This window comes from Haliotis cracherodii, unplaced genomic scaffold (assembly GCF_022045235.1).
Source record: "Haliotis cracherodii isolate W230 unplaced genomic scaffold, xgHalCrac1.p SCAF_12, whole genome shotgun sequence".
Lineage (NCBI taxonomy): Eukaryota > Metazoa > Mollusca > Gastropoda > Lepetellida > Haliotidae > Haliotis > Haliotis cracherodii.
Window position 1 is genome coordinate 37,466,559 of NW_027266267.1, and position 16,952 is coordinate 37,483,510.

At 38.9% G+C, this 16,952-nt stretch overlaps 2 long non-coding RNA genes across 2 annotated transcripts; one reads left to right on the forward strand and one right to left on the reverse strand.

The window, feature by feature from the left end:
• Positions 1–2,868: 2,868 nt before the first annotated feature.
• On the reverse strand, positions 2,869–7,269 carry LOC139458400 (uncharacterized). Its single transcript, XR_011652666.1, has 3 exons — positions 7,134–7,269; positions 6,753–6,836; positions 2,869–3,309 (listed from the first exon to the last, which is right to left on the reverse strand). It is a non-coding gene; the product is annotated as an uncharacterized lncRNA (long non-coding RNA).
• A 142-nt stretch (positions 7,270–7,411) lies between these two features.
• Positions 7,412–9,029, forward strand: LOC139458401 (uncharacterized). Its single transcript, XR_011652667.1, has 3 exons — positions 7,412–7,640; positions 8,078–8,168; positions 8,844–9,029. It is a non-coding gene; the product is annotated as an uncharacterized lncRNA (long non-coding RNA).
• Positions 9,030–16,952: the final 7,923 nt, after the last annotated feature.

The window sequence follows — 16,952 nt, forward strand, 5'->3', positions numbered from 1 at the left end:
TAGACTGTACTGTGCGTAGTAGATCTTCTGAGTGGTACTGATTGAGTCAGTTGTTGTTTGTTCAAAGCTATTGTTGTGCTGATGGATAAGCAGACACTACGTTCTCAGTGTCTACCATCAATCTGGAAAGTGAGATAGTACAACGTAGAGTCATCTTCTGTTTTTACAAGAAACACACTTCCATTCCTATGCGACAAGGAACATTGTTGTCCTTTCGGATTAATCTACATTGTAACTAAATCCAACAGTTTGGTCAAGGTACAAAGACTATACCTCCAAAATCCACTAATAGATGCATACCATTGGATACAGTCTGAAGAGAATAGGGCTTCTATTTTCAATTCGAACGGCTAATAATGCTATGGAAATCGCGTCTGTGTTCTTTCTGCAGAGTTACATTTCTACAAATAATTTCTTACAGACAGATAAACCCTCTAACAGCCAAACAAACATGACTTTCCCTATTTTCATAAGCTGCAAAGACCGAAGCCAGAGTTCAAAAGAAACCGCCCTCTCCGTCTACGTAATATCACTGCCAGATCTATTCAATAGCGTCGACATTTCTAAATGCCTTTTCAGGCAGTAGTTGTGTTTTACTTGAAGAAGCCTTACACTTTGGCGCTCTTTGAAACTCTAAACGTCTATTCATAATTTTGAAACTCGTTGCAACTCTAGAGCATTGTCAGCTTTATTCGTGGTCAATATCACCGATTAAGTATTGGTGTGTTACTTATTTCTATAGGACGTGATGAAACGTGTGGTTTAAATTGTTTACTCCAATAAAGATATTTATGTGTGTACATGGATTGTTAGAAGTGAGTTACTTTGGGAATGAATAAACGTCCCCAATGAATATAAGTTACTTGTGTATTTGAAAAGATCTGTGTTTGTTTTGAAAGAATGCAGATGAGAATAGACTGTGTTTGTGCTTGCAAAATGCTTCTGTGGGAAGGTGGTGAGAGCTGAGAGCTTTGATGTTGAACGGGACGTTTGGAATGAAGCAGTTCATGTTCATAGCATTCTTTTGTGATATTTGTGTAGCTCTGACAAGAGCTTTTGGTCTTGATACTGAAGAGAAAGGAGATGTCAGGTGATGGAGCATTTAGTGTTCCATGGTGGTGTCGCTCTCGTAGTCTTCAGAGGCGGCTTCGGTGTCGACAGCGACGTAATATCTTAGCTCAGCTATTTTCTCGGCCTTTTCACAAGCATACTCGTAGTATGCATTGCGAACGCCTTCCACACTGGCCATTCGGAGACGGAGGTTGTAACGGAATGAACGGTGGTTTTCTTGACGGGCCTTGTCATATCGATGCTGCAGTCCTTCAAGCTTGTCATTCAACAACACAACCTGCTCACACGCTTTCTTGAAACGGCTCTCGGCCTCGTACAGTTCAGCGTAAAGGGCAAACTTTTCCATAATGTTGATAGTAGGTTGATTTCAGAAAACTGATGTCTAATCCAAGGGACAAGGCTGTTTTATACGCTTGTGATGACACGCCCATCTGCAAATCCGTGTCACAAGCTGCTTCAATTTGCATGTCGATTAAATGTTTTGACAAGCCATGATAACTCATGCCAGCTGAGCTGTCAGAATTGCTGTATTTAAGAACAGTTGTGCGTGTTTAGACTGTACTGTGCGTAGTAGATCTTCTGAGTGGTACTGATTGAGTCGGTTGTTGTTTGTTCAAAGCTATTGTTGTGCTGATGGATAAGCAGACACTACGTTCTCAGTGTCTACCATCAATCTGGAACACAGCAAAAAAAATGCAGTTTCCGGTATCCGGATACCTGCCGGATACCACCGGACACTTACCCAAAACGCGTCGGGGTATCCGGTGGCAGAAACCTTGCCGGATACCAGATCCGTGGTATCCGGCATGGACACCTCACCTGAAAGTATGCCACCTGGAATCCGGGTATCCGGCACCGGATACCTCACCGGATACCTCAATCTGGGTGTCCAGGGATCCGGCACCGGATACCTCATTCTGAGTTTCCAAAAACATGTCACAATTTGGGGGGTGCATTTTGTTCAATTAAGTGTGAAACACCTAAAAATATATTGGAAACTAACCATGAAAATTGAACATTGCTGAAGGTATCCGGCAGGTATCCGGCAGGTATCCGGATGCAATTTTTCGAGATGTCTTTCTCCTAGTAAATAATGTTAGCCTGGGCATAGCAGATAGCTGTAGTAATATTCTGTGTTATTTTGGTTGTAAATATCCCCTTAAAGTTGAGATCTATGGGCAGGTACTTTTGGTGAAAACATTTTTCAAATTCATATATATTTCATTTTAGATGTTCAGCGTATTAAATGAAAAGCATTCAGTCCTGGTATGATGGTATCCTTACATTTCATCTTCATATTCCCAGTTTGTTCTAGCTTCTCGTGGTTGAAGCGCTCGATTCACCACATCGGTACATTGCTTGGTGTCACCCATCATGATATTGTTGGAATTTTGCTCATAAAGTGACATGACACCATATTCACTCTGACAAAACAAATGAAAGTCATTGGCTATGTGCTCACTTGGGCCTTTGTTCCTGGTGAGATTAAAAGATTATTTTGGAACTGTATCAGTACTTGTTACATCTTGACAGACGAGTTTCATTGAAGTTTGAAACAGAATATCATTAACCCAAATGGGTGCATCCACAGAAAACACCTAATAAAGTACCGGTACATAAAAACATCAATGTAATTTTTCTACTGACATGGAACTAAAAACTTCATTCAGTGAGCTGTATTAATTGTTGGAAAACATTCAGGGCATTAGTATATTTGATATATGTTAGCACCTATGTTATGAATGATCAATATCATATTTCTTTAAAGAAGCAAAACAAAAAAATTTGTTAAGATAACAAATCATATTTATTGATTTTATGACATTTCATTGGTTCAGTAACCAAAGGTGTTTGCAAGAACATTCAAAAACAGAAACAGATGCTTCAATGCCATTTTCTAAATAAACAAATCGGTCAAATCTCAGAAGAATTTCAAGGGAGAAGAATATCTAAAGTCAATTATGTTTGTGCAGTAAACCACAAAAGTCATTCAGATTTGTATAGTCAGCGTCAGTGTACACCACATAAACATAGTCTCACTGCTGTGGTATTAATTCCTTTAGACTTGATTAATGTCGTAATAAAACAACCTACAGAATCACACTGATGTGGCATTAGTCATTCAGAATCATCACTTTCTGAGGTGAACCTGCTAGTTGTTCTGGGGAGGATTATTCATCACCCTGAGAGTCCTTTGTATGACTTGTCTGATCTGGTGTCATTGTGAAATCCAGGTGCCTGAAACAATTTATAACATCTTTAAGATCTTGTTATTAAAAATATAAGAAACACACATATATTGACAAAGGGTAAAAAGTTGGTTTCTCAATGAGTAAGGTAATGACAGTTTATCAAGCAACTGTTAACCAAACCATGTTAATCAATGTAAAAAAGCCATAGCAAACAGTAAATTTTACAGAAAATACAAAATTGTAATTGATCTTCTGAAAACAATTCCTGTAGTGCCATAAGGCAGGCTCACCTGATTTTTTCTCAAATGTTTGCATTACATCAAAACATAAGGAAGGTTAAACAAGGCAATGCAAATTGCATAAAATAGGTTCTTATACATAAAACAGAACTACCGTATTTGATGTAATAAGCGCCTCGCTCTAATAAGCGCCCACGGGAATATTTGCTAATATATTGTCTCGTTAACAATCCCAAATAGCACCCTTTCCAATTGATCAATGTATACAAGACTTATTTATTTGCATATAATACTCATTCGTGTGTGATATGCACCCTTAATTATGGGGAATTTCATTCTGGAAAAATATATTTGTCGTACATTAACATTTCGGGCTGCCAGCATAAAGCAGGAAATTTTGAGAGCGCCCTGGGCGCTTATTCTGTCGAATACGGTATTCATAATTATCAAAACTTTCAATCACACAAGTAATGTAAGTGATCTCAAAATATTATATAATGAGTGTGCAAGTTAGTATAGTTCCACACAGCTTTTAGCAATATTCCAGCAATATATCTGCGGGGACACCAGAAATGGGCTTTTCACACAGTACCCATGTGGGGAACAGAACCCAGTGCTTCGGAGAACGCATTACCCACTAGGCTACCAAATACAAATATCATCTCAAATACAAAAGTAAGTAACATTAGGATTTCATACAACAGATATTTTCTCCAAATATCAAGTCACTATACAACTGATTGAATTACTGATTAGAGAAGCAAGGACATATAAATGTAGCAGCTGAATCAGGCTTAATTTGAATCGTTCCTTGCTTCAGTTGCAATGGGAGCCACATTGAAAATAATTATCTCACTTATTATTGATGATTAATATCTACCATTAATTGGTAGGCCAAAATAGACACTGATACAAAAAATCAACTGAAAAGAACCACCTAAACAATCGACTAAAAACTATGTATATTACATTTGGGGGACCTTATTTCGGCTGCTGGCAATAGCATGGGCGGATACAGAGGGGGGGTTGCTGTGGTGCGCACCCCACTTTTTATTTCGAAAATAAATCTTTATTTCTGTATAAATTTCCACCAAAGACAATAAATAGCTGTAAAAAAGCTGTATCCGCCCATGATTAGTCATGAGTAAAATCATTATCATATTTTTATCATTTATCCTATCTTTAATTAAGATTAACAATAACGGGAAAAGCTGCCAAATATATTGGTCAAGTGTAATCATAATTTAAGTAGTTCTATTTGGTTTTGGAACTTTTCAAGGGTCATTGTAAATATATGTGTATTCCTATTTGAATACTCGTTTGATTGTTATAAAGTTACACAGTATTGCATCTATCGTCTGTTTCTAAATACAGTGGAACCCATCTTTGACTTGTGTGACATAATTGAATCATACCCCAAGTGCATTGTTATGCATCTGCACAGAGTGGTCAAAGTCCTTGTCACACACATAGTTTGCTACAAGGCAGAATCCAATAAGTACAGTTGAGACATCAGGTTGTATCCAGACAAACTGTCTGATAATCTCAAGTATGGTCTTGGTAGGATCAAGGGATGTAGCTAATCCTAAATAAACATTAAACAAATGACATAATCTTTCTACAGAACACTTGATCAAAGCCTGCCCCACCTTTGATGTTTATCATCTTGTTACGCTCACAACAGCTCATTAGCAAGATGAACTCAATGTCAACTCATGGTGGATTAGGGATTAACAGGGCAATTAGTGTCAGGTGGGTATTATCACTTGCAATTATCTGTTAATTACTTAATTGAGTAGTGACGGCTTAGTTAGTTTCCAACCACACTGACAAGTCAGTTTACAGTTTACTAGTAACATGTTTCTGTGGACCAAGGAAATGTATCTTGCCAGATACTTAAAAAGTTCTACTCATAAGTAATAAAATAATGACAGTTTTGATATGCAATTCTCCCTACAAAGACATTTAACATTTGATATACATAAACTGTCTGTTGAAACTATGATGATGCTAATATACAAGTCGCACAAAACAACTAATTCATATACTGGTACCTAGCCAAACATACATAATTTTTATACGCGTATGCACATGCTTGTACATATATACCTCTACTGGCACAGCACACATACAAACAATCATTAGATGGATGTAATCGTTGAAAAAATATTTTACATACACAAACAAGTGAACAGATTCTGTAATAGCATGGTTAATATTGGGAGATGTTTAAGCATTTCCATTTTCACAGAATAGAAGGCATATCCTTTCAGGACTCAGATCAGCTTGTAGTGATTTAAATTCACATAAAAATGATTCATGTGAAATGACCTATCCCGCACGTGTGGCACCTGTTATAAAAATACCATTCATTACTTATTTGTGTGTCCAAATTATGCTATTATTAGAAATAATAGGTATTATTATACAGCATGGATATAAGAAAGCTTTATATGGAATTGTTGAAAATTATGTACAGGAAAACATTGAAATAAATCAATCAATACGTGCATTTATCTCAGAATCTGGTAGATTTAATCAATATGGACTTCTCCTTCATTATCTAATTATAATCAGATGATTACATTATTGCTCAACTGATAGTTTGCAATAGTATAGAATTAGTATTTTATTAATAATTATTTTGTATTTGAGCATCATTTAGATAAGCCAATGAAATAAATATATGTTTAAAACACATGTAGTAGAACATATTGCAATAGTTAAGACCCGAAAAGAAGTTATGTGTAGGATCCTCAAAATGGTATCCACAAGAGCAGGTTGTAGAATCATGTTGGTGTTTGTTGTTTAACTCTGCACTCAGCCATATTCCAGCTAAATGACGGCGGTCTGTAAATAATCAAGTCTGGACCAGACTATCCAGTGATTGACATCATGAGCATCCATCCACACAATTGGGATACAATGACATGGATCAACCAAGTCAGCGAGCCTGATCAGCCGATCCATTAAGTTATCTCTTACAACTAGCATAGGTTGATCATGTTGATGGGGACTAACTTCAACCTGGAATCCCCATGTGAGTATGTATGCGGCTGTTAGCTTTGTTTGATGTTTAACGCCACACTCAGCAATATCGCAGCTATGTGGCAGGAATCAAACCTGCATGGGTCTTCAGCACGAAGAGTGAACGCTTCAACCACTAGGCTACCCCACCACCCAAAATTCCCCCATGATAAAGTTGTCATCATGGTTATTGTTCAGCTAGTTCAAGTGAAAATGTTCATACCCTTAAAATGTCTTATCTTCCACTTCACGATGATCTCTGATGCAAAACTTCCCTGTCATTAAAGCTGTTCTTGATTCTTCACATCTGGAAAAATATGTTGAGGCTATTAATCATCTCACAGAGTAAAGGGAGTATATGAAATAAGACAGTGAGTCACATTAGCATACAAATTATCCAGTTAAAGTAAACATATTTCTTCATTATATACATAAGCATATACTAACATATGATAGACAGGCTACTTGTTATATAAAAATATAATTATATCCTGATACATTTACTTACATGTTGGTTATGAAAGTTAATGTGTCACATGTGACAGGCTTACATGTGGTAAATTACTTTAATACGTGATCATTGTAATATTCACATATTCCTTACCTTAATGTGTCACTTCAGCTGCCAGCATTACCTCAGCTGCAATCTCAATATTTGGCCAGTTTTGACGAAATGACCGATTGTGTTCAGTGTATAAGCTGGGCCTCGTCTCTAATATAACTTGGCGCAAGTTGACGACGCGCATAGAGAGCCGGGAACCAGCTTATGTCGTGTTAAACTAGTTCCCGGCTCCCTATGCGCGTCGTCAACTTGCGCCAAACAATATTGTGATATTAGAGACGGGGGCCCAGCTTTGTGTTAACCCGGAACAAGCCAATTTACCCATATTCCCCTGCGGTCCAGGGCGCCATTTTAGAACATGGATGTAAACAAACCTCGTGTATAGATATACACCGTGATGCTTGATTACGATAAGCTTACCTCGTGTATCGATAGATTGTTCTCATTCACCTCCACCACGGAAATGCCGGCCGAAGTTCCTCTGAGCCATCCACAACGCGGAAGTCAACAGTATTTGGAAAGGCGATTGGCAGCAAATGCGGATGCCAGGTACGTAGCAGGGCTTCGTGACCTTATGATTTCCGTGCAGAGATCTTATGGAATGGATTGATTTAGATATTTTCCTGCTCTACATACTTTACTGTAAACGCCAAGGGTCCTTTTTTTAGTATTATGGTCAACTGTTTGTTATGACGACAAGGATTTGCATAAGGGGCGTAATGGATTTGTGGTCAAAACAAGATGATCCAAATTAGATCGGCTTTTTATAGATAATGAAGAAATGTACAAAGATCTAGGAACGATTATTAACTCTAAACTTTTGTGGGATGCTAATACAGACTATAATTTACAATAATGGCCACCAAAGACTTTACTTTTTTTACGCTTAACATATTTTTATAATTACACTGTTATGTCCTTGTTTTGTATAAGCTTCATAATTAAATAATATATTTCTGTAATGTGAATGCTACTTATTTTTGCAGAATGTCTGGATAAATGAATGAGTCAGTCATCTGCACAGCATCAATGGAAAAAGGGAAGCAATGAGGAACAAGAGAAGAGTAGCAGTGAGTGGTAAATATTTGAAATTATTCTGTTTGGTTCATCATGTTCATGTAGCTATTCTGCAAATATTTCTTCAGTTTGCTTGTTCTTTATCACCTGTTGGCATGGATGGCCTAATTATCAAAGGCACCACAACTTGCTGTGCATAGTTGCATCTCTTGGGCTTGACAGAAACCAATGGTCGTGGGTTTGAATCAAGGGTAGCATCATACACTTGCTTGTGGGTTTCATCAAAGTGGTAAACATGTAAGACCTGCATCACTTCGGGCTTTCTTCCCATTTCACTCATTTAACACCACATCCAACAATAGTTCAGCTAAATGACAAGGATTATAAATAATCAAATCTCAAATCTCAACTAGGCAAACCAGTTATGAGCTCGATCAAGACGCACCGATGATGACTGTTATGGACAACATCCCACGTTATTGGGTACGATTACGAGCGATCAATGAGCCCACTTGCTACCTCATCTATTACTTTGGCTTGTATGGCAAGCATTTTTAAGAGATGTCAGTTAATGATTGTTTCAACTCATCAGCATGGAACAATATATATCTCAAATGTTTGGTATATAACAAAACTCAAAGACGATAAATTAAGTGAATTTGCTGCCTTTTATCTGTAAGTACATGTTGCAACGATTCTTTTTTATTGCTACAATCTTTATACATAATTTTGCAGAAACTGAAGTCCAGCTTGAGATACCCGGATGACTGGTTGACAGTCTGGAAGGACCCTTCCAGATATCAGAAGTGATAGGCAGACAGTGATGAGGAGAATCCTGTTATTTCAATGGGGGCCTACCAAGAAGTTATATCCCAATTGACACTGGGACACACTCACACAGGCTGGTCTGGCTAATGTGAGAAGACCAGCCAATGCCAAGTCGTAGTGGGACCCTTCAAGGACGTTGAAGAAATTATTGTCTTTGGCCATGTGGTAATCACTTGAAAGGAATGATGTTTGCGACTACTTGTCTATAAATGTGGACCCAAACACCAAATAGAATTTTCACAATTCTACTAACACAATGCAACAGGGATAGAGCCGATCTGGCCTCCCCTCATCCTGGTTCCTGTTTTTCCATGGCAATATAGAAGGGAAAGGATATTTGAGGGCAAGTAACTCTGAACTGGTGAGCATGGTCTGCTTATGCTTTCAAGCGAACAGTTATCCCACTCTGTTATGAGTATTGAAGAATAGGAGGAAATTGCATACTGCATCAGGAACCATCATGTGAACAATGTTCAGTGTGTGATATAGGCATATAAATAAAAGAAATTGATAATTTGTTTGTTGTTTATGTTTCTTTAGCCAGGTGTGTAAATGGGGATTTTCCAATATTTTGCCTCACTTTGATAGCCATAGTTATCGGATGAAACCATGCATTGCTTGGACATCTTTGGAATAACACATTGATCTGCTATGTCAAAGGTCAATGTCATAGCCAGACAAAAAAATTGTTAATGGCCAAACTCTTCCTTAGGGCAGGGATAGAAGTTGGCAACAGGTCATACACTTACTTTTTATCCCCCCGGCATATAATACGGGGTGATGTAGCGATCAGCCAGTCTGTCTGTCCGTCCGTCCATCCGTAATCATTTCCTTTTCCAGGGGAAGGATTCCCAAACCATTCAGTGTATTTGATCGAAACTTGGCAAATCTATCAGGCACATACTGAAGTGGTGCCTTTCGATATTTTGGGATTTTTCTAAAAAAAATTAATTTTTTTTTTTTTATGGAATGACGTTGGACATAGACTCAATTGGGGATGGGGTTCGTTTCCGGGGCAGAATTCAAAAACCATTCAGTGTATTTGATCGAAACTTGGCAAAGCTATCAGGCACATACTGAAGTGATGCCTTTTGATATTTTGGGATTTTTCTAATTTTTATTTTTTTAAATTTTTATGGAATGAAGTTGGACATAGATTCAATTGGGGATGAGGTTCGTTTCTGGGGCAGAATTCGAAAACCATTCAATGTATTTGATCGAAACTTGGCATTCATATGGATGCGACCATGGTGGATCTTTTGTGGATAAACAATGTATGCTTCTTAAAGAACTTTAAACTGTTGACTCATTACATACAGAATTGCACATTTACTAGTGGTTACTTTACAGACAGCTGCCGGGGGGTTATGTCATCTTTCTGATGACTCTTGTTCTCTAATGTGCCTTTTCCTGCAGAAGTCTAAATAACTCTTATACATATAGTTGTATATCATTGTCATATGTTTGTCAATGTTATACTGAATGAAGCAATTTACAATTGTTTTTGAAATAGTCGCAACTGATATTGAAGGTCAAATTAGCTTTCAATGTCTTTCAGTAAAAATGTTCACAGTAACTGAGGAACAGCTCTCTGTAGTGTGATGAAATCTGGTACATGTCACCCTCAGAGTGAGGCATATTGTGTTTCAAAACTTAAATGAAGCTGGTATGCTCGTAACAAGTACTTGTACCTTTACAAATAATCATATTATCATCTCACTAGGACCAAAGGCCAAAGTGAGCACACAGTCGATGAGTTTATACTTTCACTCAGAACAATCTGGAAGTCTGAACATGAAATTTAAGGGTATCATCATACATGTATTAGAACTGATGTTTGTTCATTAAACAGCTTAACATCTAAAAAGATTGAAAAAATTGTCTTCTCCAAAAGTACATGCCCATAGATCTCAACTTTAAGGGGATATTTACAACTAAAATGACACAGAATGTTACTACAGCTATCTGATATGCCCAGGCTAACATCATTTACCAGGATTAAGACATCTCGAAAAATTGCATCCGGATACCTGCCGGATACCTGCCGGATTCCTTCAGCAATGTTCAATTTTCATGGTTAGTTTCCAATATATATTTAGGTGTTTCACACTTAATTGAACAAAATGCACCCCCAAATTGTGACATGTTTTTGGAAACTCAGAATGAGGTATCCGGTGCCGGATCCTTGGTATCCGGTGCCGGATCCTTGGACACCCAGATTGAGGTATCCGGTGAGGTATCCGGTGCCGGATACCCGGATTCCAGGTGGCATACTTTCAGGTGAGGTGTCCATGCCGGATACCACGGATCTGGTATCCGGCCTGGTATCTGCCACCGGATACCCGGACGCGTTTTGGGTAAGTGTCCGGTGGTATCCGGCAGGTATCCGGATACCGGAAACTGCATTTTTTTTCCTGTGGAAAGAGAGACAGTACAACGTAGAGTCATCTTCTGTTTTTACAAGAAACACACTTCCATTCCTATGCGACAAGGAACATTGTTGTCCTTTCGGATTAATCTACATTGTAACTAAATCCAACAGTTTGGTCAATTTGCATGTCGATTAAATGTTTTGACAAGCCATGATAACTCATGCCAGCTGAGCTGTCAGAATTGCTGTATTTAAGAACAGTTGTGCGTGTTTAGACTGTACTGTGCGTAGTAGATCTTCTGAGTGGTACTGATTGAGTCGGTTGTTGTTTGTTCAAAGCTATTGTTGTGCTGATGGATAAGCAGACACTACGTTCTCAGTGTCTACCATCAATCTGGAAAGTGAGACAGTACAACGTAGAGTCATCTTCTGTTTTTACAAGAAACACACTTCCATTCCTATGCGACAAGGAACATTGGTGTCCTTTCGGATTAATCTACATTGTAACTAAATCCAACAGTTTGGTCAAGGTACAAAGACTATACCTCCAAAATCCACTAATAGATGCATACCATTGGATACAGTCTGAAGAGAATAGGGCTTCTATTTTCAATTCGAACGGCTAATAATGCTATGGAAATCGCGTCGGTGTTCTTTCTGCACAGCTACATTTCTACAAATAATTTCTTACAGACAGATAAACCCTCTAACAGCCAAACAAACATGACTTTCCCTATTTTCATAAGCTGCAAAGACCGAAGCCAGAGTTCAAAAGAAACCGCCCTCTCCGTCTACGTAATATCACTGCCAGATCTATTCAATAGCATCGACATTTCTAAATGCCTTTTCAGGCAGTAGTTGTGTTTTACTTGAAGAAGCCTTACACTTTGGCGCTCTTTGAAACTCTAAACGTCTATTCATAATTTTGAAACTCGTTGCAACTCTAGAGCATTGTCAGCTTTATTCGTGGTCAATATCACCGATTAAGTATTGGTGTGTTACTTATTTCTATAGGACGTGATGAAACGTGTGGTTTAAATTGTTTACTCCAATAAAGATATTTATGTGTGTACATGGATTGTTAGAAGTGAGTTACTTTGGGAATGAATAAACGTCCCCAATGAATATAAGTTACTTGTGTATTTGAAAAGATCTGTGTTTGTTTTGAAAGAATGCAGATGAGAATAGACTGTGTTTGTGCTTGCAAAATGCTTCTGTGGGAAGGTGGTGAGAGCTGAGAGCTTTGATGTTGAACGGGACGTTTGGAATGAAGCAGTTCATGTTCATAGCATTCTTTTGTGATATGTGTGTAGCTCTTACAAGAGCTTTTGGTCTTGATACTGAAGAGAAAGGAGATGTCCGGTGATGGAGCATTTAGTGTTCCATGGTGGTGTCGCTCTGGTAGTCTTCAGAGGCGGCTTCGGTGTCGACAGCGACGTAATATCTGAGCTCAGCTATTTTCTCGGCCTTTTCACAAGCATACTCGTAGTATGCATTGCGAACGCCTTCCACACTGGCCATTCGGAGACGGAGGTTGTAACGGAATGAACGGTGGTTTTCTTGACGGGCCTTGTCATATCGATGCTGCAGTCCTTCAAGTTTTTCATTCAACAAGACAACCTGCTCACACGCTTTCTTGAAACGGCTCTCGGCCTCGTACAGTTCAGCGTAAAGGGCAAACTTTTCCATAATGTTGATAGTAGGTTGATTTCAGAAAACTGATGTCTAATCCAGGGGACAAGGCTGTTTTATACGCTTGTGATGACAGGCCCATCTGCAAATCCATGTCACAAGCTGCTTCAATTTGCATGTCGATTAAATGTTTTGACAAGCCATGATAACTCATGCCAGCTGAGCTGTCAGAATTGCTGTATTTAAGAACAGTTGTGCGTGTTTAGACTGTACTGTGCGTAGTAGATCTTCTGAGTGGTACTGATTGAGTCGGTTGTTGTTTGATCAAAGCTATTGTTGTGCTGATGGATAAGCAGACACTACGTTCTCAGTGTCTACCATCAATCTGGAAAGAGAGACAGTACAACGTAGAGTCATCTTCTGTTTTTACAAGAAACACACTTCCATTCCTATGCGACAAGGAACATTGTTGTCCTTTCGGATTAATCTACATTGTAACTAAATCCAACAGTTTGGTCAAGGTACAAAGACTATACCTCCAAAATCCACTAATAGATGCATACCATTGGATACAGTCTGAAGAGAATAGGGCTTCTATTTTCAATTCGAACGGCTAATAATGCTATGGAAATCGCGTCGGTGTTCTTTCTGCACAGCTACATTTCTACAAATAATTTCTTACAGACAGATAAACCCTGTAACAGCCAAACAAACATGACTTTCCCTATTTTCATAAGCTGCAAAGACCGAAGCCAGAGTTCAAAAGAAACCGCCCTCTCCGTCTACGTAATATCACTGCCAGATCTATTCAATAGCGTCGACCTTTCTAAATGCCTTTTCAGGCAGTAGTTGTGTTTTACTTGAAGAAGCATTACACTTTGGCGCTCTTTGAAACTCTAAACGTCTATTCATAATTTTGAAACTCGTTGCAACTCTAGAGCATTGTCAGCTTTATTCGTGGTCAATATCACCGATTAAGTATTGGTGTGTTACTTATTTCTATAGGACGTGATGAAACGTGTGGTTTAAATTGTTTACTCCAATAAAGATATTTATGTGTGTACATGGATTGTTAGAAGTGAGTTACTTTGGGAATGAATAAACGTCCCCAATGAATATAAGTTACTTGTGTATTTGAAAAGATCTGTGTTTGTTTTGAAAGAATGCAGATGAGAATAGACTGTGTTTGTGCTTGCAAAATGCTTCTGTGGGAAGGTGGTGAGAGCTGAGAGCTTTGATGTTGAACGGGACGTTTGGAATGAAGCAGTTCATGTTCATAGCATTCTTTTGTGATATGTGGTAGCTCTGATAAGAGCTTTTGGTCTTGATACTGAAGAGAAAGGAGATGTCAGGTGATGGAGCATTTAGTGTTCCATGGTGGTGTCGCTCTCGTAGTCTTCAGAGGCGGCCTCGGTGTCGACAGCGACGTAATATCTGAGCTCAGCTATTTTCTCGGCCTTTTCACAAGCATACTCGTAGTATGCATTGCGAACGCCTTCCACACTGGCCATTCGGAGACGGAGGTTGTAACGGAATGAACGGTGGTTTTCTTGACGGGCCTTGTCATATCGATGCTGCAGTCCTTCAAGTTTGTCATTCAACAAGACAACCTGCTCACACGCTTTCTTGAAACGGCTCTCGGCCTCGTACAGTTCAGCGTAAAGGGCAAACTTTTCCATAATGTTGATAGTAGGTTGATTTCAGAAAACTGATGTCTAATCCAGGGGACAAGGCTGTTTTATACGCTTGTGATGACACGCCCATCTGCAAATCCGTGTCACAAGCTGCTTCAATTTGCATGTCGATTAAATGTTTTGACAAGCCATGATAACTCATGCCAGCTGAGCTGTCAGAATTGCTGTATTTAAGAACAGTTGTGCGTGTTTAGACTGTACTGTGCGTAGTAGATCTTCTGAGTGGTACTGATTGAGTCGGTTGTTGTTTGATCAAAGCTATTGTTGTGCTGATGGATAAGCAGACACTACGTTCTCAGTGTCTACCATCAATCTGGAAAGAGAGACAGTACAACGTAGAGTCATCTTCTGTTTTTACAAGAAACACACTTCCATTCCTATGCGACAAGGAACATTGTTGTCCTTTCGGATTAATCTACATTGTAACTAAATCCAACAGTTTGGTCAAGGTACAAAGACTATACCTCCAAAATCCACTAATAGATGCATACCATTGGATACAGTCTGAAGAGAATAGGGCTTCTATTTTCAATTCGAACGGCTAATAATGCTATGGAAATCGCGTCGGTGTTCTTTCTGCACAGCTACATTTCTACAAATAATTTCTTACAGACAGATAAACCCTGTAACAGCCAAACAAACATGACTTTCCCTATTTTCATAAGCTGCAAAGACCGAAGCCAGAGTTCAAAAGAAACCGCCCTCTCCGTCTACGTAATATCACTGCCAGATCTATTCAATAGCGTCGACCTTTCTAAATGCCTTTTCAGGCAGTAGTTGTGTTTTACTTGAAGAAGCATTACACTTTGGCGCTCTTTGAAACTCTAAACGTCTATTCATAATTTTGAAACTCGTTGCAACTCTAGAGCATTGTCAGCTTTATTCGTGGTCAATATCACCGATTAAGTATTGGTGTGTTACTTATTTCTATAGGACGTGATGAAACGTGTGGTTTAAATTGTTTACTCCAATAAAGATATTTATGTGTGTACATGGATTGTTAGAAGTGAGTTACTTTGGGAATGAATAAACGTCCCCAATGAATATAAGTTACTTGTGTATTTGAAAAGATCTGTGTTTGTTTTGAAAGAATGCAGATGAGAATAGACTGTGTTTGTGCTTGCAAAATGCTTCTGTGGGAAGGTGGTGAGAGCTGAGAGCTTTGATGTTGAACGGGACGTTTGGAATGAAGCAGTTCATGTTCATAGCATTCTTTTGTGATATGTGGTAGCTCTGATAAGAGCTTTTGGTCTTGATACTGAAGAGAAAGGAGATGTCAGGTGATGGAGCATTTAGTGTTCCATGGTGGTGTCGCTCTCGTAGTCTTCAGAGGCGGCCTCGGTGTCGACAGCGACGTAATATCTGAGCTCAGCTATTTTCTCGGCCTTTTCACAAGCATACTCGTAGTATGCATTGCGAACGCCTTCCACACTGGCCATTCGGAGACGGAGGTTGTAACGGAATGAACGGTGGTTTTCTTGACGGGCCTTGTCATATCGATGCTGCAGTCCTTCAAGTTTGTCATTCAACAAGACAACCTGCTCACACGCTTTCTTGAAACGGCTCTCGGCCTCGTACAGTTCAGCGTAAAGGGCAAACTTTTCCATAATGTTGATAGTAGGTTGATTTCAGAAAACTGATGTCTAATCCAGGGGACAAGGCTGTTTTATACGCTTGTGATGACACGCCCATCTGCAAATCCGTGTCACAAGCTGCTTCAATTTGCATGTCGATTAAATGTTTTGACAAGCCATGATAACTCATGCCAGCTGAGCTGTCAGAATTGCTGTATTTAAGAACAGTTGTGCGTGTTTAGACTGTACTGTGCGTAGTAGATCTTCTGAGTGGTACTGATTGAGTCGATTGTTGTTTGTTCAAAGCTATTGTTGTGCTGATGGATAAGCAGACACTACGTTCTCAGTGTCTACCATCAATCTGGAAAGTGAGACAGTACAACGTAGAGTCATCTTCTGTTTTTACAAGAAACACACTTCCATTCCTATGCGACAAGGAACATTGTTGTCCTTTCGGATTAATCTACATTGTAACTAAATCCAACAGTTTGGTCAAGGTACAAAGACTATACCTCCAAAATCCACTAATAGATGCATACCATTGGATACAGTCTGAAGAGAATAGGGCTTCTATTTTCAATTCGAACGGCTAATAATGCTATGGAAATCGCGTCGGTGTTCTTTCTGCACAGCTACATTTCTACAAATAATTTCTTACAGACAGATAAACCCTCTAACAGCCAAACAAACATGACTTTCCCTATTTTCATAAGCTGCAAAGACCGAAGCCAGAGTTCAAAAGAAA